At 40.1% G+C, this 18,129-nt stretch overlaps 2 long non-coding RNA genes across 3 annotated transcripts in view; one reads left to right on the forward strand and one right to left on the reverse strand.

The window, feature by feature from the left end:
- Positions 1-18,129, forward strand: part of LOC107319029 — a 468,329-nt gene that overhangs the window by 383,686 nt on the left and 66,514 nt on the right. The window lies entirely within an intron of this gene.
- Positions 9,312-18,129, reverse strand: part of LOC107319032 — a 58,299-nt gene continuing 49,481 nt past the window's right edge. The window contains exons 2-3 of the long non-coding RNA XR_001557624.2: positions 10,799-10,889; positions 9,312-9,510 (exon numbers count right to left, since the gene is read on the reverse strand). This is a non-coding gene — a long non-coding RNA (uncharacterized LOC107319032). The remainder of the gene's footprint in view (positions 9,511-10,798; positions 10,890-18,129) is intronic.

The raw sequence follows: 18,129 nt of genomic DNA on the forward strand, positions 1-18,129 counted from the left end.
TGCAATAAGACTTTTACTTTAAATTGCCGTTTGAAGTGAAAGAGAACAAAAATATTTACCAGGCATAAGTAGGGTGGTGGCTAAACTACTTGAAAATCAAAGCAGAACAAAAAATCAATGTAACATTTATTTCTGAACAAAGAAGTTTCAGAGTGGCTGAAACAATTTGACAAATTCTCTGAGTAGAAACAAAACTGACAAAAACGTTTCAACACAATGTTGAAATGCTTCGTTTTGAAAATGTCAAAATGAACTGTTTTGACGTTTCTAAATGTTTTGGTTTTGTGCATTGCAATGGGAGCCAAGGAAATAAAAGGCTAAGTTCACAGAGCTACTGGAGGGTTGTGTCCTCCTTTACCAAATCAATGCTGTGAGATGCTGTGGTTCGGGCGTGTCCCAGTCTGCCTACCCTCAAGGAAGCAGTCACTCTTCCACAGGATTGTGTGTGTTCCAGTTCTCCTCCAGCTGCTGATAACCCACCATGCATGATCACCTTGTGTATCATTGCATAGAAAAGGGATTATTCTCATCTCGCAGTAGTTAAAGTGAGTTAGGAAGACTGCATTTCTGCCCGTGCACTGAATTAGGCTAACTGAGCTTTAACCAAAGACTTTCCTGCCTTAAGGAAGTGTGCTGGCAGCTGGGCATCAGTTACTTTGAGGTGAAACATCTTTAGTCTTCTCTTCTGTAAGGAATATTTCAATGTTTGCTGGAGAGAATTGAATTCATCATAAGGTGTATTTGGAGTATCTTTGGGTAATAATCCTGGGGTATCTCATTTATTTTTTACCCTTTTATATATTTTTCTCAAGTTAAGTATCATTTACAACCATTCGGTTGTATTCTAAGATGTGCTGTTTTGTACCAAGCAGTGGATTGACTCTATGGATTTTTGCCTTTATTGAGTAAATTACAAATACGTATGCTAATGGCTTCACTTTTTCATCCCTAATTTTACATCCTTACATGCTGCTACACATCTGTTTATCCAAAGATTCAAAACTAATTTCACTGACTTAAATGACAGCGCCATAAAGTAATTCCTGCCATAAGGAGCTGAAAGTCTGAGATCTAGGATTGCAAATGTGATACACTGAGAAGCAGTAATACCCATGCTATTTATATTTGCATGTGTTATATGTATTTCTGTGCATGCACATGTGTATCTTTTTAATCTAATATTTCTTTTCTTTCCACCTCACCACTGAAAAAGACACAAAAAAGCAAATTTAGTTTAAAGAAATTATATTAGTGTCTGTCCAAACAGTTGTATACAGCTTTCTTGTCTTTGGTCTCCATGGACATAAGGGAACAGTGATAAGATCCTTATTTACCTTTTGTCAGAGTTTTGTTATTCTTATTTACAACTGCATAACAGAAGAAATTGAGCCCAAACTGCACAGAGCAATATTAGATGTACTTTATTAAAAAGGGGGAGTATGCATATGTAACTGATGATTTCATGATGTCAATCCTCCCACTCTGTCTTAAACTCCCCAGTGCGAAGCTCGTTATCATGACACGTTTATGAAAACAAAAGGAGCATATTTATTTTTCCAAAACTGTCCTTCAAGAGCTTCATAAGGGCTTACTTCGTAGCATGTTGGACTGTGCCCTTTCCCTTTACTTCTCATAATTTCTATTTGTTGAAAAAAAAAAGTGTAAAATACAATGAAAGCTCAATTCTCGTCGTACGTAAGGCCAAGAGGAAAAATACTATCCAATTCAATAGTGTTCTGAGTCCTAAACCTCCTGTTTTCATCCCTGTTGGTGATAGCACTGTACACATGCCTGTTTGAAGTTTAAATGGTTTGGGTGAAGCTAAAAGCAGGCTTTTTTGAAGCTTCCAAAGCCCAGTAAATGTGTAATATTTTGGATTGCTTTCCTTCTGCTTTGAGTAAGGATTTAGATATATTTCCATGGAAAACTGTTCCTTTAGTCAACCTGAAATGTGTAAAATGAGATCCTTCTGTACTGAGGTAGTCCTGCTAAATTATGTCCCATTAAAAGGATAAACAAAGCACAGGCTCTGAGCTCTTTCTGCAGTACAAACAGGAAATCAGATTTAAGAGCACAAGGATGTAGGCTGGTCACAGGAATTAAGACATTTGCAAAAATCTCTAGATGGGGCTTTTAAACCTAGATTGCCTTGTAATTTTGTGTCTCAATCTCTATAACACTAATGAATACATTAAATTACTTAGTAGAATATGTATGTATACATCAGGGATGCTACATTTTTCTTACATTTACAGTAATAGTGTCCTAGCAGCATCTATATATAAGATTAATGCGTAATCAGTCTAATAAAAACAGATCAGGAACTCCATTTGATGCCGGTTCAAAATCCTTTGCTGGTTTATTTATAATATCCAGGTGTTTTAATAGAAATTGAGAGATTTATACAGTAAATGATTTCACAGCTTTTGCCCATTTGATTAAGCACATGCATGAAAAGTTAATTTATGTCCCTAAGAAATCAGCAAGTATGGAAATATTTTTAAGATACAAAATAAAATGTCTCTTTAAGACATTAAGTATATACTTCTAGTAGAAATTTGTTCATCCAAGAGTTTTATTAATTGCAGATATGAAGAAATATATAAGCCAATTATCAGCCTTTTATGAGAGAAAATACGATTCCTAGTGATAATTTTAATTTAAATTTATCTCTCTTTTTTTGTTGTTGTTGTTAATGAGCTTGTGTTGTTTTAAGTGAATTTCTGGTAAGTCTTTTATGCATTTCAGCAATACCACATGATTGAAATCAACAGTACTGCTGAAAACTGGATACATTTAGTGAAGTGTGTTCATAGTATTTCTTCTTCCACTTAAAGCTGGAAGTCAGTGCATGAGATATTTTGCGGGTTTCTTGTAGTAGAAGAAAGGCATGTTACTGTTATATTTTAGTGTACTAAACTGAACACAAGTCAGAAATGTATGTGGGGTTTCCTTGCTTCAAACAATGAACATGCAATTTTGAATATAAATTCTTGCACTTTACTGAATAAGGTCTGAATTTTCCAACCTTAATTGCATCAAAGTGATGTTTATTCAATATATTCAACACCAACTAGGTGTTGTTGGTATGTTGGCCCTTCATGGTAAAAAGCCCACTAATAACAGTGGGAAGATCTGTTCACTTCAACCCAAGCCTTAAGTTGGCTAAAGCAGCCATGCATGGGACCAATGCAAAGATAATGTTGTATTCCTTTCTTGATATGAGGTAGATATTACCTGAAAAGGCTGAAAAAGTGCTCAGTTTCAGTTCTGATATAGCTCTATCCTTGAGACATACAAACGTATGGATGCCTGGGGCTTTTTAAGTGTGTTTTTCATGGGCCTTTGTGAACTATCTGCTACTGACCATTTCAAGCTGCTTCATAAAACTTGAATGTAGCCAGACTAGTGCAAAACACCTGCCCCTGGTTGTTCTCACCAGCCTTTGAGCCATCTCTGGGACAGTGCTTCTATTGATTTTTCTACATATAGGAAGAAATATTTTTCTGTGACATAAAGTATAAGACATCAAAGAACTTCTGGAATCTAGTGGATCAATTTGAAAACACGATGAACAGTCAGCAAGCTGATTCAGTGCTTCTGCTCTTCCATATTCCAGAAAAAATAAACTGGTACATACCACACATGCAGAAAAATATTAGATGAGGCTCTTCAGCCTGCGACTGTAGAGAAATGCAGACTTGCTGATGTGTGGGTCTCTGGCAGAAGAATCTCAAGAGCTCATTGTAGCTCATGGTACACCTTTGGAAAGACGTGTATCTGAGATGCACGAGCATCTCACAGGTCTACTTTTTACACAGGAGAGTTCTGAGATGTGTATGCAACAGGAGAATTGCACGGTCCTGTCTACCTTCTCTCTCAGGATTTGTCAGTATGTCATTATCCACAGCCACTCATTCTGTACAGTCTTTGAATAAACTTCATCCCTGCTTCCCCTTGCCCTCCTATCCAGGTGCAGAATTTGTATACAGCCTCCTGGCCCTGAGGCAGTAATGCTCCCCGGTGAGTTATCCTGACACTGTAGTACATCCTGCCTTGAGTTTTAACATCACTAAAGACATTTTTTCCCCCAAAGGAAATAATGACTTTCAGTAACACAGCTTGTTGTGAGATCTTGTTGGAAATCCAAACATGTGGCACTTTACGAGTGTCAGCAGATTTTTTTAGTCTTGTGTGGCAATACGTGCTGTGTAGTAGATGTTGGAATCTGACCCTTCGGCTCTGCCGCAGTGGTGTCCCAGGAAAACCATGTCGAGTTGCCTCTCTCTCTTTTCTGTTTACTTTCTTTCCTTGGATATACCACAAAACTGTTTACCTATAAAGCAATCTACATGTGTTCTATCTGTTTGTCAGGATCTGAAATCCTGCCTTTTATCTGATCAATCAGTTTTATACTGTATTTATCTTGGAAACCATCCATATCTTTTTTTTTTTTTTTAATGGAATTCTAGACTAACTCTGCACTAGAGGTACAAAGAATTAAGTAAGAGGCTGAGGAAGGTCGTAAACTTATTTTCTCTCTCTCCCAGTCTTGTAATAATTAGTATTTTTCAAGTGAGATTTTTTTTTCCCCTACAAAAACCCAAACTGTAAAATCCAGTTTCAGTACCTGTGTTCTGTCTAACTGGAACTGAGAGCAATAGTGATCAGGAAAAAACAGGCTTTACATTCATCCTTGAAAAAATGAAATAGAGTTTCTGGTTATTAGCATTAAGAACAGCATAAATAACTCTGAGCACACTGCTGTGTAATGTTCAAGTACAAAATAATCTTGTAACAGACTGCCTTGTCTGAAACTTGGGCTTGGCATGTTTAGCATGTTTTACAACATCAGTTTCTGTTACAGCTGTTGGCACCAGCCAGCAACATGATTGAGAGGTTTTGATGACCTCAGCTTCTGCAGTTTATTAAGTCTTCCAAACAGATAAAGAGGCTCTGTCAAGTAGCTCGCTCCCAACATCTGCCTTACCTGTTTGTTGTTATGGTCTACTATAATTGTAGTGTGAATTTTAAGTGTCTGTCTGTGAGGGAAGAGAGAAAGCTGCTATTCCATGGCTGAAAGAAAGGGAAAAGAACAAGAAGAGGCAACCACTGAATACAGAGCAACTGGCCAGAAAAGCTTACTTTCAGTAGTCGCTTTTGGTAGAGGACTAATAGGGTTAAGAAATATGTGATGAAGGACAAAACTTGAAAATTTAAAAGCTATGTTTTTTCCAAGTTAGATAAAACTCTTTGGCTTGATAAAGGAATCCATGTGGAATAGTGGTTAAACTGATGGTTTAAAATAGGTTGAAATTTGAGTGAAATCAGCTTTTCCACTGATGTTTCAAAACTTCTCAGGCAGGGAGGCTCTGGCACAATAGGAAAAGAATACCAAAACAATGCTAAGGAGCTCTAGAGATTTCCAAAACCTTATTGAAGCAGATGTGTATGGTAACTGTTAAATTGCAGCCTGAACCACCAATGCCTGAGCACCTAGGGAAGGGACCTGGTCAGCCCTGGTTAGTGCAGGTGAGGGCAATGCAGCTGAGTGACTGGAAGGGATGGAGCCTGGCTGCACCTCTCTTACAGCTCATTTAAGGCTGTTTGGCACTGAGGAAGGGTTTCTGTCTGGAGATCTCTTCTTCATGGAGTTTCCTTCGTGAACCTAGATCTTCAGAGACAGGTGAGAACTTTTCTTTTTCTTTGTAACACCTTTCTGTTGATTGCACTGGTTCCCTTGTCATTGCATCTCCTCTAACACCATTCTGTTGCATTGATCTTTCTTACACACATGCAAATAAAATTTATCACACTGGGAGGTTCCTTTTACCTACACATTGCTTGGAAGTGGCAACTCCTAATTCCACCACTTAAATCATATATTATCATCAGTGGACAGGAAAGAGTTTGGAGACTGAATGTTCCCTTTTCCTTTTGGAGGTTCTAATGTAGCACGTAATGCTTTTGATACTTCAGTACAAGCCAACAGGAGAAAACCACCTGAAGTCAACAGCAAGAACTTCATAAAGCCTGTAGGCAGTCTGTCCACTCAGATAGAGCCAAGAGCAGGTTAAAATTTACAATGACCTCCAATTTTTTGTGGCAATCTGTGGCAACCACACATTGTGTATGTGTAAGTTGTGTATGCATCGTCATGTCTGCCTTGAAGTAAGTCCAGCTGCCTTAGGTGTTGGCTCTAGGATGCTATGGTAGATGTGTCATTCTTTCAAGTGTAGGAATGACTATAAGCTGCAGGTATAAGCTCTGGCTAGAGCTGAGTCTTTAATAAGACTTTGCCTTTCCTGTTCATCTGAAGATTTAATGTTTTTGTGTGCTTAAATCTGAATGGATGGTCTTGAATGGGCAATCTATGATTTTGGGAATTAGTACCAGCATTCAAAACACAGTGTAGTCTTCTGAGACTGGAATAGGTCTCATTCTAGAGATCATATGTGAAAATGCAGCCTGCTATTTTTTGCAGAGCAGAAAGGAGGGTCAGATTGTTCTGAGTCATGACATGAAAAGCTCTATTTACTCTTAACTTAGGAATTTGTTATGTAGTATTTAGGATTATTCTGTCACAATCAAGAAAATGCTGGCACAGGCCACAGAAATGACAGCCTGCTTGGCTTGATCTCAGTCTGGAGGAGTTTGTAGGGATGCCAGCAACTCAATCACATCTGAAATTGTAGCAGATAAAGTACTGAAAAGTAACATGTAAACAGTAAGTAAATACATGAGTAAATGGAGAATGAAGTTGTTGTTGGCTGTCTTTCTGTGGAAGCAGGGAAGCTTGTGATAAAATGCAGCTATAAGTAGAATTCTCATTTATTTACTACATTAGAGAAGCTAATGATTTCCAAATCCACCTGCACAATATGTCTGCTTTAAGATGCCTCAAGGATTACCATTATGGAAAATGATGAAAAGAGCACATCTTCTAGCCAATATTTTTTTGTGTTTTTAAATTAGGTCCAGGTCAGAAGCTAATGGGATTTATTTTCCTTTAACTTCTGATGTCTTTGAATCTAATCTTAAACTTGGGCAAATTCATGAAAAGTTGAGAAGTGTGTTTATTCCAGTCTTGAAAATATGGCACTTTTTCTTCTAAGGCTGCCATTTTCAGTCTGGAGGAAAGGTGCAGGCTTTAGGCCGTGCTTCGGTGTCGGAGACCATCTGCCAACACTAACATTAAGAAAAAGTTAATTATGAATGGTGTCTTCCCATGCTAATAATTTATTGTAAAGGAGTTTTTTAGCTTGTTTGTAATGGCTGTAGCCTAAGGGTGCACACTGTATAAATTGTCTGCTTACAGGATATAGAACACTTCTTAATAGGCCTCTGATGATTAGGAGTAGGGAAAGAAATTAAAGAGGCCATTTCCCTTTAGGTATGCAAATGGATTGCAGAACAATAGATGGAGATATGATAGATCATGATAAAACAACCTCTTTTCTTTTACCCTGTATTATGAACTAGGCAAGTAGCAAGCTTCATCATGTGTCAGCTGAAATGTGAATTGTTTCATAATTGAAACAATGCTGTTGCCAGATAGTTCATGTTAAATCACAAGACAAACTACCACTTTTTGTGCCCTAAAGCAGTTTAGGGTTTTGCTGCCTAAATCTGTCTTAGCAATGCTTACGTTATGACCTTAGTTTAATTTAACTCTGCCTACTTTAGCCTCATTGAGCATCCTACTCAAACAGTTGATTTATACTAGATTTTCCTCTAGAGTTATAGTTGACATGTGTGCATCTCCTAAACAGCTAATATTTTACTGCCTGTTTGAAAGTAGCTCAGTGTCTTTAAACAATTAAGTAAGCAGCAGGGGCTCCATCCTCGTAGACTGTCACCCTCTTACACATAAGTGTATTCTTTCCCATGCATTCTCACATGCACACATCTGTGCAGGTCAAGCATCTGCTATTTTCTTGCAAACCTGAATATTCTGGAGAGACATATTCATGTTTCCTGGTACTGGAGTAACCTGACTATCTTAATAGTCAAAAGCTGTTTGTAGGGAATTGAAAGGTGAGAGGTGATGGATAATATTGCCTTTAACAATTGCTCTTCAATGGCAAATAGAGCTTCTTGGGATCTAAATCAGTACAGAAGTCAGAAGTGGGTGCTTAATGACAACTTTGAAAATTACCCACCTTGCCACCCTGATGAAGGCCCTTGAAACATGTTAAAATGTGGTGGAATAGCTTGCAAAAGCTCTCCAGTGCTAACAGTAGGGCAGCCCAAAGTGAAGTTTCCCCTGCAGCATCTAATTGAGGGGCTGGTTCTGACAGCCACTCTGCTATGCTGCCAGTGTTCAGGAGACAGGATGCTGGAAATTGGCAGGTGGGACTTAAAATCACAGGAGTTTTTTAAACTACAAACCATTTGAAATCCTTCTGTTCTAATGCATGCATATTTGGACTTGGCACTGTCCTTATAAGTTTGATGTATCAAGAGTAGCAGGGATTAGGACCTCAAATACAGTTTGAGTCAAATCTTTTTGCTAATAAAGCCTGTAGTTCTCCCAATATGAACAGCACCTGAGTTTGTTCTGATTCTATCAGGTTTGAAAACTACCTACTATTTTAATTGCCTGTATTTTACTGTTTTTCAGTACAGCAGCACAGACACAGGGACAAAGTCTGCAACTGAGCATTCAGCCAGTGCTGAAAACACTGAACTATTTGTTACAGTCATGAGAAACTTAGCTACACGTGAGAAACAGTGGCATTTTAGAGCGTCTCCCAAAATAAATCAAGATTTAGGAAGTGATCGAGTCTGCATTTTATAGGAAAATATTTTGTTTTGTATATTATAAGTGACCAAACAAGGAAGTGAAAAATTCCCCAAGTCTGTGAGCTGTGTTTGGCTCTGTGGCTTGCTTTCTGACAATTCAATGTCCCTTACTTTCTGAATTCAGCCTTTCAGTACAGGAGAAATTTATTTGTAGGTACACACATCCTCTGATCTAAGTTCAGGATGCTAAGTGGAGGAGGGATCTTCCTCCTGCTTGGTGACTGCTGATGGTCATAATAGATCACCTGGGTCAAGTTAAGGCTGCCAGATCTGTCTTTAGCTCTTTGCAGTATGCAGTTATACTCTCAATCAGATGCAAGGCAGAAAAGCGTTGGGGGAAAGGGTAAGAAGAATTTTATGTTTCAGTCATCTGGGGTTTCTAAGAGCTGTAAATTGGGATTTAGAATGATATTGCTGTTCTTTCATTTATTTCACCAAGTAACAAGGGAAACAGCACTTTGAATGTAGTACTAATGAATAAATAATGCACTCATTGAAAGCTGATGTCGGAGAGGGAGAAATATATCCAGTACTTTTTAGAGGGCCCTGTAGCTCCTTTAATGTACAGGGTCAGTGAGAGGAGCCATGTGGAGGCACATGTGGAGCTGGTGTGGCGCTGCTGCCTGCCCAAGCCAACAGGGAGGCAAGGGCATTTCTTCCATGTCTGTGCTGTGATCCTAGGTTTCTCATGTAATGCTAAGCATTCTGCAAATAAGAGAGATGGAAAAAAAAAAAAGAGAGAGAGAGTGTTAGTTTAATGTTGTTTGAATCTGTAATTCCTCTTATTTAGCATCTATTCACTGTGTGCCCTCTGACTTGGACATGGCTGCACTCTGAGAGGTCCTTGGCCAGATGAGTACAGTGAGGAATTGCCAGTCCCTTTGTGGAAGCCCTAACCACTTCTTTCAAAGCTCTGTCATCATATCCTTGGCCTGTCTGATGATCTTCGCACAGATATTTATCACCTATATGGTTGTCAACCAGCAGTGCGGTACTATAAACGTTCTAACTTAGACAAAATACTGCCTGGTCTTTACAATGGCTACTGCTTCAGTGGCCAGATATCTGTTAGGTTAAGCAAGAAGGTAAAGCAGTGGGAGGTGGCAGACAGAAGCCTGAATAGTTGTGTTGTCATTTGTTGCTTTCTAGTATTTTCTTTCTGGAATTGAAAACATACAGCAAAATTCCTGTTTTCTTCATTTCATATCTAGAAAGTTTGCTTCCAAAGCAGCAATGGGAACAATGCACTTATTTTCATTTGATTAAAAAGAAACTGTGAAAAGACAGTGCTTAGAGGTTACGCAGGGATGGGAGGAAGCATGAGGGGGTTCCGATCCCTCAAGATTATTTATGATACCTGATGTTGTTATGAAATGAGCTGCCAAAGGTTTTAATATTCTGAAACATCAGTCCGGGTATTTTAAACCTTTACTACACTGACATCAGTGATGATCAGAGATGTGGTGTGATCCCTGTGAATATTTGTGCTGTTTTGGAAAAGGAATACCTCCCACAAGTATGCATTGGTAAAATATGTGGATTATAAAGTCTTGATCAATACTGAGATCAGATCAGCATAGGATGATAACTGTGAAAGACTAGTTGTTTCTTTTAGGAATTAAGAAATCAGTAAGCCATGCATAACATGCATTTTAAGATTAGTACTGCTTAGGAGGTCACCTCCTGGAATCAGTGCATCTGTGTGGATGAAGGCATTTCTGGGATCTCTACCATCATTCAGACGTAAAAATATATTTTAGAATGGATGTGTAATAGACTATTAAATTTTATAAAATGAATATTTGCAGTTAGCATCAACAAATACATTTCATTTCATTTGATGTTTGTGTTTTTCCTGGTTCTTAACTATTAGATAGATGAAAAGCTTTGAATCCAGTTTGAAATATGGTATTATATATCCCACATTAGGTATCTTTGAAATAGCATGTGTGGGTGTTTATGACATTTTTGAAGATTGATGATTGACACTTACTCCCATAAAAAGTAGTAATATGAAGAATTGCTTGTTCCAAGAATATTGAGAACATTTCTTACTTTGATTTCTATTCCTTCACTTCTGAAACCTGAAAAACAATTTTATTTTTTAAGAATAGGAAAATATGAACAAAAAGACACTATTAGGCTCATCTACTGTTTCTTATCTGACTGCACAATCTAAAAATCAGCTCGTATTCTGCCTCCTAACGTCACACAGTGTTTTTTCAGGTCTTGATGACTGTAAAGCCAGTGCTGCATGTACCTTGCTATTCCACAAACCCTGAGGAAGACAAAGCAACTATACAGGCAATGTGAGGAAAAGGGCAATTTTGTGAGGCAAATTCTCTCCACAATGAGTGTGTGTTGGGGGGGGGGGGGGGGGGGGGCGGAAATAGTGTTATTAGAAGTAAAAAATTTAAGAAGCTTCAATTTCTGACCACATTTCAACATGCCTGGAGTAAATGTCAGTAGCATTCTGGACCCTAAGGAAGTCATGCTAACTCTCTGCTTTAATGCAGACGGCAATTTGAGCATAGTTAATTATTCTCCTCTCTGCTTCTAGCTGTGGCACAATCAACTCTCTCTTTTGTACTCTGATGGTCATACCAGAAAGAAGAGGGATTGGCAGAACTGCCATCTTGCACTTCTTAGGGCAGAGTTTGGCATGTTTAGAAGACTGGATGACAGAGTCCCTTAGGAGGCAGTCCTGCAGGGCAGAGGAATGCCAGAAGGCAGGACACTCCTAAGGAATGACATAGTGAAGTACAGGAGCAGGCCTAAAGATGACCTGGTGGGGAAGAAGGCAGGCGTGGCTGAATGGAGAGATTTGGCTAGAATTCAGGGGGGGGAAAGAGACTTTCTGACCCTTGTGTGAAGGGACAGGCTACTGCAGAGGTGTTGTGAGAGAAGTAGGACTAAAGCCCAGCTGGAGCTTAATCTGACTATTGTGTTAAAGACAATAAGAAACGTTTCTTGGAATACATTGCCCACAAAAGGGGGAGTGCTGGGGAGGGTTGCAGAAGCAGATCATCTTGAGTGCCATCCTGTGGCAGGTGTGGGACAACCAGGTGTACAGACCTGTCAGTTTGGGCTTATTAGAAGCAGGTCCTGCCTGAATCTATGGTGAGGGGACCTGCTTAGTGGATGAGAGAAAGGCTGTGGATGCTCTTTAGCTAGAATTCAGTAAATTTTTGATACTGTTTCCCACATCATTCTTCTGAAGAAACTGGCTGTTTGTGGCATGGGTAGGTGTATGCTGCACTGGGTAAAAAGCTGAGTGGTCAAGCCCAAAGAGCTGTGTGGTAAATAGAGTTAAATCCAGCTGACCGGGCATGTCCTGCAATGCTCAGTACTGTGGCCAGTTCTCTTTAATATCTCTATAAGCAATCTGGAAGAGGTGATGGAGTGCCCCACAGTAAGATTGTACACAGCACCCAGTTAGGCAGGACTGCCAGGGGGGCCTGTATGGGCCCAGCTGTGGGGCCAAGGCCTCAGTGTGGGGCTCGGTGGGAGAAGTTCCGGCTCCTGAGTAGGGTCACAATGTTCTGTGAAGCACCAGAGGCTGAGGGAATAGGAGCTGGAAAACTGCCTGATGGAGTCATACTTGAAGGTATTGGTCTATAGCTATAAGAGAACTGAGGGTGAAGAAAGGGGTGTACAAGCTCTGGAAACAAGGCTGTGTCACCCGGGAAGAATACAGGGATGCCGTCCGAACTTGCAGATGTGGGATCAGGAAAGCCAAGGCGCAGGCAGAACTGAACTTGGCGAGGGATGTGAAAAACAACAAGAAAACCCTCTAACAGGTACAATTTGGCCAGAAGAGAACAGGCCAAAATGGGCGTGCCTACTCTGGGTAAAATTTAAAAGGAGAAATGCGCTTCAACAGATAAGAGAAAAGCTGAGTGCTGAATGAAAGTTTCTCACCTCGGTCTTTCACTGGTGGCCAGGATTCTAAGTCCTTTTCACGTTCCCTAAGTCTTGCACCCCCATACCTCCATGTGGGGACCAAGGAGGTAAATCCCTCCCCACTGTAAGGGTAGAGCAAGTCCCCCGAGAGTTGGCCTCCTTAGACTGAATGAGTTATAATTTATGGGCGCATAATGCGTGCACCAGGGTCCTGACGGACTTTGGCTGAGGTTTTGGTTGCCTGAGCCGCTCTCCATCATATTTTTGAGAAGTCGTGGGCTGTCAAGGTGAGGTCCGGATGATTGGAGGAAGGGGTCACGTCACTCCCATTTACCAAGAAGGGGAGCAGGACGAACCCGTGGTAACTACCAGGCCGGTGAGTTCACCTCTGTGGCCTGGGAAGATATGGAACCGATCCTCCTGGACAACATGCTTTGATCACAATAAAGAACGAGCATGTTGGATCCGAGACGCCAGCATGGCTTCACCAGGGGAAGGTCAATGCTTAACTAATCTTGTGGCCTTCTATGAATGGAGTGACGGCGTTGGTGGATAAGGGAAGGCGACCGATTGTCATTTACCTGGACCTGGAGCAAGGCCTTTGACAATGGGTCCCATCACATCCTCCTCTCCAAATTGGAGGGGAGTTGGATTTGATGGGTGGACACACTAAGATGGATAAGCCATTTGGTTGACAAGGCCGCAAGACAGAGGGGTGGTGGTCATTGGCTTCTATGTTCCAGGGTGGAAGGCCGTGACAAGCGGGGGCCGTTTCCCTCCCAAGGTCTGTCTTGGGGACCTGAGTGCTCTTAACATCTTTTATTATGACATCGATGAGGGAATGGAGTGCACCCTCCCAGCAAGTTTCTGCAACTCGCAACACCAAAGGCTGAGTGGTGTCAGTCCGATACGGTGGAGGGAACAGATGCCATTCAGAGGGACCTGGACAGGTGGAAAGCTGGGCTTCGGGGTGAACCTAATGAGGTTCACACGGCAAAGTGCAAGGTTTTGCACTTGGGCCGGAAAACCCAGCAACCTGTACAGCGCTGGGAGGAGTTGTTCCTTGAGAGCAGCTCGGCTGAAAAGACCTAGGGGTCCTGATAGATGAGAAATTAAACATGAGCCAGCAGTGGGCGCCTCTAGGCACCCGGAAAGCAAATGGATCCTTGGGCTCCAATCAGGAGAGGGGTGGTCAGCAGAGGATAGGGAAGGTGATCGTCCCTCTCTAACTCTGCTCTATGTGAGGCCCCATCTTGGGAGTACTGGTGTCGCAGGTGTGGAGCCCTCAGTACAAATAAAAGATATTGGAATTTTTGGAAAAGGGTCAGAAGGAGGGCCACAAAGATGATCAGGGGGCTGAGCACCTTCCACCCTATGAGGACAGGCTAGAGGGAGTTGGGTTTGTTCAGCCTGGAGAAGAAAGGTTGCGAGGTGACCTCATTGAGCCTTTCAATACCTGAAGGGAACTTACTCCCCAGGAGGGGAGATAAACTCTTCGACAAGGGCTGTAATAGCATGGCAACTTATGGGGAAATGGTTTTTAGAGTTGAAAGGAGGGAAGATTTAGGTTGGATGTTAGGGGAAAAGTTCTTTACTAGAAGGGTGGTTAGGTTTCCCTGGAACAGGCTGCCAGTGAGGTTTGTGGATGCCCGTCCCTTGGACGGTGTTCAAAGACCAGGTTGGATCAGGGCCCTGGTGAGACCTGATTTCTAAGTAAATGTGTATGTTTGGTGGCCCTGCCAGGCAGGGGGGTTGGAACTACATGATCCTTGAGGTCCTTTCCAACCCGGGTAATTCTGTGATTCTGTGATAGCTGACTTGAATATGAGCCAGCAATGTGCTAAGGTAACCGAGAAGGCCAAACAGCACTGTGGCCTGTATCAGAAATATCCAGCAGGCATAGGTCCAGATTGTTCCCCTGTGATGCCACACCTTGAGTACTGTGTACAGTTTTAGGCTTCTCACTACAAGAAAGGCATTGAAGCATTGGAGAACGAACAAAGAAGGGCAACAAAGCTGGTAAAGGGTCTGGAGAATAGAAGTCTTATGAGGGGCAGTTGAGGGAACTAGGGTTATATAGCCCAGAGAAAAGGAAGCTCAGAACAGACACTATCCTAACTCAAAGGAAGATGTGGTGCAGCGAAAGTCAGTCTCTTACCAAAGAAAGATGTGATAGAACAGAAGGAAATGTCCTCAACCTGTGCCAGAGAAGATTCAGATTGGGCATTAGGAAAAAAATATTCACTGAAAGGATTGTGAAGCATTGGAACGTACTCCCCAGGCAAGCAATTATATCACATCCCTGCATAAAGGTGTGTAGGTGTGGTGCTTAGTGATAGAGTTGCACTGTTGGGTTGATGGCTGGACTTTATGATCTTAAAGGACTTTTCCTACCTAAATATTTCTGTGATTCTACATAATGATAAAAATTATCTCATTCTCATGATGCCACATGAGATTTGAGTCTTAAAATGATTTTGTTTAATTTTCTTTTTTTGCGTCTGAAGTTTTATACATAGTTTATCATTTTGGAAGGTTTCAGCTATGCTAACTGGGAGAATATTGGAGGACTTGTCTAAAGGATCAAAGCAAAAACTAATAATGATGAGCACATAGGATTATTTTTGTTATCCATTCCAGAATTTTTACAGGTGAAATAAATTGTTATCACAGAATTAAAATTTCAGTCTCCCTAATGTTTAGGCTAAGACTTTGTGTTTATTCTTCAAGTTTCCAATGGATTAAGCTGGCTTTGATATAAGACAGTTGTAAATTTTATCTTGCCTAGTTCAGGTCATTTTTTGCTGTAGATGGCTTTTATTGGCTAGTATTAAATTGTGTGATTAAAAAGTAACTGTAGAACATAAGAAAAGATGCTAAACTAAGTGTTTTTATGTATTAAAATAAGTTCCTTTCTTGTGAGCATTTCTGCTATAAAAAAATGGCCATCTTTGTTTCACAAAACTACACTGTGCAACATTGCCAGCACTTAAGGAGGGTACTCTTTGAAGATCAGTTTGTGATACAACAGAGTTTGGGGATGTAGGACTCCTTTTTATTTAGAAAATGAGTAGATAACAGATATAGCTATCTGTGAGCTGTTTGCACTGATAAATTTAGTTGGTGCAAATAATCATATCTCCTTCAAAACACCTTACAGCAGTTGTGAATCTGGGCACTTCTGCCTCTGCCCTTTCAGTTAAAATGCTTACACTGCAGTGGGCCAGTTCCTATTCAGCTGATCAGAGTGGGATTTTAATGTTTGCCCTTTTGAAAAGTATTATGATAACAAGAAAAAGGGGACCTCTAGGGTCAGAGATGCATTATTGTCATAAAAGTAACAGATATTTTACTGTTGTTTTAAAGGACAAATTACTACTGGAAAGATGCATACATGTAAAAGGTAAGATCTAATTTATGTATCTGTCTTTGTGATTTTATGCTTTTCGTGCTCAAAATACTGAGAGGAGGAATAGTACAGAAAAAAAAAACATATTTTTAAATCTTACTAAGTTTTATTTCTCAGTTGTCTTGGACATGCACACATGTTAATTAGAAGGAAGTTATATAAAAATCCCTCATTGCATGTCATGCAAATAATATACATGCTGTGCAAAAACTGAGTTTTACTATTCATTTTTTAATAACATAATTGTACATCTTGCAATCTGCAACTCTTTGTGCTCACTTTATGCGATAAAAAGTAATATAAATTTCAATGTTAGCAATACTGAGTTTTGTGAACAGCAAAATACTTCTGCTGTCTCCTAAATGGTAGCTCAATGTGTTTTAATTGAAAAAAATACAGTGATCTGTTGAAATACTGATAAATAACTTTGTGAAAAATGCAGTAACTGGCATACTCTCTGAAGTCTTTTCACCCCCATCATAGTATGAATCACACAGCAATCTTGAAACAACACGTAGCATATACCTTTACATTCTGGTGGAGTGACAAATGTGGTATTTTGCAGTGTGCTGAAAGAGTGGTGATGCAGGAATAAGTAGGAGTAGGAAGTACACGGGAGTTATAAAGATCTCTTTTACAATGATACCTGCAAAGGAATCAGCTAGAGAAATTCAGTTTGTCACCATTTAGTGCTTGAGATAATGGAAGCAAAAATACACATCATTTCCAGCCCCCTGGCATGATTGTATTTTTTTATATATGCTTGAACAGGACACAATCTATTTTGTTTCTGTGGTTGAATACTGGGGGTCATTTTGCATATATTATTGCAAACAAAAGCCAGTATAAGGTTTCTTCTTGGAAAGGTTTCTCACCGATGAGGCTCAAGCTTTGCATTTCTTGTCCCATCTGGTTCTATGACCTGTTGGCAAATTTATTGATGTAAAATATCCCAAAGCACAGTAAAAAGTTGTCAGGAAGAGAATAAACTTAGATACAATTCCACTCTTCCTCATGTACTACAGCTGCTTTAAGAGGCTGTTGCCAGTTTCACATCTCCCCCCACCAGCACTTCACAACAGCTTTTGAACCTGGATCATTTCACTGACCTACTTTCTAGCATGATTTCGTAACTAATGGGAGTGGCGTAACTTGAAATGAAATCAATTGTGGCCGGTTTCCTTTGTGAACCTGAGCTAAGGTGTACTCACACTGATCTCTTTAGTTAGTTTCCACTGAGAGCAGAAATAAATAGGGGTGTCAGAGTTGTTTCTGCAGACAGCATCTGACCTTTGGCTGATGAATGGAGCATCCACCTATAGATGCCACATGCTTTACCTTATGCACACTGATCTCTAGTTGAGTAACTTTTATAAGTCCTCTTGAGTACCAATACTAAATGTGTTCTGAACATTTAGGTGTTTTGTAGTAGACAGAAAAATACATATCAATTGATGCTCCCGGCTTAACTTCTTAAAGTGTTTTACTTGATAAAGTAGACTTAGCATGCTTTGAAATGAGTTTTACTGTAAGAACGTTTAGGACTTTGTATGTCTTCAAATTAAAACCAGTTTGAAATTTGATTAGAAATGAAATGTATTGTTGATGAAGATGTAGAGTCTATTTTATTCAGTGGTTTAGTCAACTCTGGTGGCTCACTGGCTCCTGGACCCCCACTTGCTGTACTGCTACAGCTATTTGTGAAGCTACTTCTGTGGGTTTCAGCACAGCAAAGAGGATTATCTGCAGCACAGGAACAGAAATGACCAGTCAGAGCCTAGAAGGAAATACAAGAATGTCCATGCTTTACTGTCAGAGAAAAATGTCAGGTAATTACTCCTTGAGCAACACCAAGATTGCATTTAACTGATTGTTAAGATAGTGGGTACTTTTGAGGTTGTTTCTCAGCCATCTCTTTCTTTAAAAGGGCGAGTTTATTGGCAAATTTACTAATAAATTTAAACAACCTTTCTGCTGTTCTGTAGGTTAGCTGTAACTACAGGGAAGCTGTG

Source organism: Coturnix japonica, chromosome 11 (genome assembly GCF_001577835.2).
Source record: "Coturnix japonica isolate 7356 chromosome 11, Coturnix japonica 2.1, whole genome shotgun sequence".
Taxonomy (NCBI): Eukaryota; Metazoa; Chordata; class Aves; order Galliformes; family Phasianidae; genus Coturnix; species Coturnix japonica.